The 4,750-nt window shown below is 42.6% G+C and overlaps 1 pseudogene; it reads right to left on the reverse strand.

Moving 5' to 3' along the window:
• Positions 1–451: 451 nt before the first annotated feature.
• Positions 452–1,302, reverse strand: LOC105988329 (annotated as a pseudogene).
• Positions 1,303–4,750: the final 3,448 nt, after the last annotated feature.

Genomic DNA, 4,750 nt, shown 5'->3' on the forward strand with positions numbered 1-4,750 from the left:
CTATGGTTTTCATCTATGTTTCCTCTGGACACATCTTAGCATTTTGATATGTTTTACCAAACCACCTTTTCTGCTTGGTATATTAACCCCCAGACTTTTTTTTTTTTTGGGTCCAGTCGTGGGGTCTGAACTCGGCCGGGGCGCTGTCCCTCAGCTCTTCAGCTCAAGGTTAGTGCTACCACTTGAGCCACAGCACCACTTCTGGCTTTTTTTTTTCTTTTTGCTTATGTGGTGCTGAGGAACCGAACCCTGGGCCTCATGCATGCAAGGCAAGCGCTCTACCACTGAGCCACCTTCCCAGCCCAACCCCCAGACTTTTTCACCTCCCAGACTTTCTTCACTGACTGTTCCCTCAACTACCTTCAGTAACCTTATTCACATTCAGAAGTTCAGCCACATCCTAATGATTGCTTTTTTTGTTTGTTTGTTTAAACAGGCTTGATTCACTTTACTATTCTTGTATAAAATTGTGTGTTGTAGCCACGGCTGGAGCCTGGGTCCTCTGCGCGGAGACTCTGGTGTGGGTTTTCACATGATGGTCAAGCGAATTCCTGATATGGCGATTTGGATGAATATGGTCTCTTTCCAGAGGTCAGGTAACTGTTGGTCTTGGAGATGGCATCAAAGGTGGCTTTGGCGAAGTTGCCCAAGGGAGCAGGACAGCCCCTGGCTGAGGTGTAGCAGTCATCAATACAGCCATCAACTGCAGCTTCTTGGGAACAGGAGCTGACATCACGATCCCAGTGCTCTGGGGGCGGGGATGAGGCGCACCAGCACAGAACCCAGCGGCTGTCACCTTGCATGGGACAGTGTGAGGCTTGCCAATCTTGTTCCCCCCAGTAGCCCCGCCGCACAATGGAGCCAAGATGATGGATGGCCCCTAGGATGACAGTGGCAACCTCCTTGGAGCACTTAACACCCAGATGGACATGGCCTTTGTAGTCGCCAATGGCTACAAATGCCTTGAAGCTGGTGCGCTGGCCAGCCCCAGTCTGCTTCTGCATGGGCCTTATCTTCAACCCCGCATCCGCATCCTTGAGTGACGCCCCCAGGAAGAAGTCAATAATCTCAGACTCCTTGATGGGCAGGGAGGAAAGAGAGATCTCCAAAGACTTTGATCTTCGTGTCCTTAACCCGGCGGCCCAGTTTGGTGATGGGGATCCATTCCTTGTTTTCGGCCTTGTCTTTCTCTAAGAGCCCCAAACCTACGACCTCGTCCCCGGAGGCTGCTACTGACGGCCTCCCAAGCCTGGGCTCCCCGGGTCCTCCGGGCCCTCCTGCTGCACCAGCGTCATCCACCATTTGGTGTTTTCCCAGAGAAGAAGCTGATTACTTTTAAACGTCTGTCTCACTCCAGATATCTCTGACTTCAGGCAGAAGTAATTAGTCATGTACTCGTCCCTTCCCCACCCCACGGGGTAACAACTTCAAATCAGAGCCCCCACATTACTCTCCAAATTGATTTATTCCTTCTGTCCATGTACAAATGGCTGGCACCACTCCCAATTTATTACTCAAGCCAAAATGTCTTATCTTTGACTCAAAATGCTTCATCTTTGACTCTTGTTCTTCATATATTGCATTATTTTCCCAGGTCCTACCCCTTCTTACTAAAGTTTTATGTAGTTTTTCCTTTGTTTTCATTTCAGCTGCCTTAATCTTATAAAAAGCCTTCACCATTTTCCTTAGGGGCTATTATAACTTAACTGGCTTTTCTGCCTCAGGTCCTGTTTTGCTCCAATATAGCCCCTGTATTGTCTTGCCAAAATAATCTCTATATTTCCTATAGCTGTGTTTATGATTTGACAGTTTCTATATCTCTAGCTATCCTGAATCCCAATCACCTTCCCTCTTCTATTAGTTAGAACTATTTGTGTGAGAAAATACCCTTTGATTAAATAAAATAGTTTCATGTGGGTTAATATGCTGGTCTCAAAATATATTAGTCACAGGTGAAGTAGCACATTAGTCACCTTGGCAGAGTGGATAGACAGTGTTGGTGGCATAATTTTCACATGAGAAGTGTTTTCATATTATGTATGAATCATAGTTTTGCATTCAGAAGAGCTGTTCAGCACGGAGGTGGAGTATGGACGGTGACTAATGAATATAACAGCTTGACTGTTGAACTTGTCATTTTATCTCCAACAAGACATCACGTAGAGGTGGAAGAACCATGGCAAATGAAGAGTAGAACATTAGATCCGGTAAGCAGCTAGGTCTAGAGGTCCACAACTCTATGCAACAACATCAAGTACCTCTTTAATGCAGAGACAAGAACTTGCCACTTGAGCTTTACTGAACTATTGGGTAATACATACTATCCAGATCATGGTGAAAGATGAAATTGGAACTATGAACTCCAGGGATGAACTATGAAGTCCAGTCTGGTGCAACACATGCACCAGAATTTTTATTCTCTTTGGCCAGCTGTAGGTAGTGATATTTCAGCTGAGTGGGGAGGAGAGCAAGATGGGCAACATCTGTGATAGACTAAGTCATTCCTTCATGGCTCTTTGAATTCTAGTAGGCTTATCATTTAAGAAAATCAGGGATTCAGGAGCTGTGCTAGGTATCACGCAGGATGCTTCCCTTTCTGCTCTCATTTGAGAATTACCTTTCTATACTGGAAAGGCTATCCCCTACCTAAACCCTGAACTTCTAAGCAATGAATGGCAGGTCTGAATCATTCCACTCAGTCAGGAAAGATATACTCCGCAAAGGAGAGAGCAACATCCTTCTACTAGATTGAGTAGGGTCATCATCCACCTTCTTCCCAGCAGAACCACCATATTTGAAGTTCAGTCCTGGCAGGATGCTCAGGAAACCTTTGAAATAGATAGTTCTCTGTATTTCTTGTCAGATAACTTCACCCAGGAAATACCTTGTGCCATGAATTTGCTACCTAAGATATACAGACCTTGTGAAATAAGAGTACTTTTCAGGATACCAAAATTTCTGGTATTTTTTTATGAGAGATAAACTATTTCTTGACTATAAAAGAATGCGAGCCGTTATGAGCTCCAGACCATAGTTCTCATCACACCACTGGAAGATCTGAGCTGAAACACTTATCTTGGAACTCATTTCTCAGTCCTGACAAACAATGAAGGATTGAGGTTATTATGATGCCCTCAATGATCCATACTTGGATTTCAAAGCTACTATTGCAGCTGAAGTGCAGCAAAGGTGAAGGCAGGGTTAAAGAATAAGGGTTCTGGCTGACCTGGAACTGTTCACAACTGGAAGGTAAAGCTCAGCCATAAAACTATAAAATATATCAGACATCTGGATAGGTTGCAGTTTCAAGGAAAGAGAAAAGCTAAGAACCTTCAAAACAAAAAGAAAGATAATTATACTTTTTCCCTAGTCTTGGACAGTGAGAAGGGTCTGATGTTGAGACTAGAAACTTCACTGATCTAGTTGAGTAGACAAAAGGAGCAAAGGGTTATGGCTTAGGTTCTTGAAGAGAAACAGAAGTGAAATCTCAACAAACTATTAACTTGAATATCACTAGAATTGGAATGAAAAAGAATTCAACTCTGAGCCAACAGGCCAAAGGCCATGATTTGCATGTGATGGTGCAGAGAATTTGCAAGGAGTAAGCTTCCTATATTTTCATACAGTTCTTGAGGTAGAATAACTAGTATAATGAACTATCAAAATTTGACATATAATGAAGTAACTGTTGGATTTTACACTGTTTGTTTGAATTTATTTGCTTGACATGGTCCTCCCTTGTAGATGATAAAAATTGAAGCTATTCCATTGTGGTTTTTTTTGTCTTATGCACATTCTGAAGATAGTCTAAGTTTGAAAAGGACAGTAATGAAAATGACAGATTCCTTCTAATGGTTGAAGATTGCAGCTTCATTGAAATTATAGCTAATCCTATCTCTACCTATTAAGGGAAATATAGATCCTTTCCCTCTTTACTCTTCTTCAGCTTTAAATGTTGAACCCTTCAAAGGATAGGAAAAACATAGATGGAAGATAAAAAACAGTAAGAAGGAAGAAAAGCTTTAACATTTCAGCACTGGTATTCTAGCTCCAGATCTCAGCACAGGGCTAGTATTTATAAGCATACCCCCTGTTGATCCTGGTCCTGGGGATTTCCCACATATATGAAGCTGCTGGTTTACCTGTGCTTACCTTACCTTTACGAAATCATCTGAAACTCAGCTTCTTGACACTGAAGTCTGTTTGCTCTTCAGGGGAAGTAGAATCAAGGGCAGGACATATCAACACATATTGGCTCTCTGTTCATGGGAAACCCTTTTACAACCTTGCCCTAGCAAGTCGAGGCATGCATGAAGATCTGCAACTACCTCTTCAGTTTACTTTTTAGCACTCCTCCTCTGGAATTTCAGATTTCTCAGACAAGAGTCAACACCATTCCATTGTGCCTGTCAATAGCAAAGCTACGTACGCAGTAGAGCCCTTTTCGTTTGGAGGTGTACAGGGTTGTGTCGTTCCACATGTCAGAATGTGCTGAATAACAAATTTTCAAACTTCCAATTTTGTTGAAGTTTATTTGACAAGTACTACTCAGATCACTGGATAGCTTAGGCTGTAGGCAACACAGTTTCATTTATTACAATGCTAATTACTAATATTAACCCTCAAGTTATACAGTACACTTCACAATAATATAGAGGTTACAGGAGAGCTAGGAATGGTAGAAAGGGGCTCCAGAATTCAAAGAAGCATTACCTCAGGCAAGAGCAGAGAGAGGATACAGATGCAAAAA

This window comes from Dipodomys ordii, unplaced genomic scaffold (assembly GCF_000151885.1).
Source record: "Dipodomys ordii isolate 6190 unplaced genomic scaffold, Dord_2.0 Scaffold48, whole genome shotgun sequence".
Lineage (NCBI taxonomy): Eukaryota > Metazoa > Chordata > Mammalia > Rodentia > Heteromyidae > Dipodomys > Dipodomys ordii.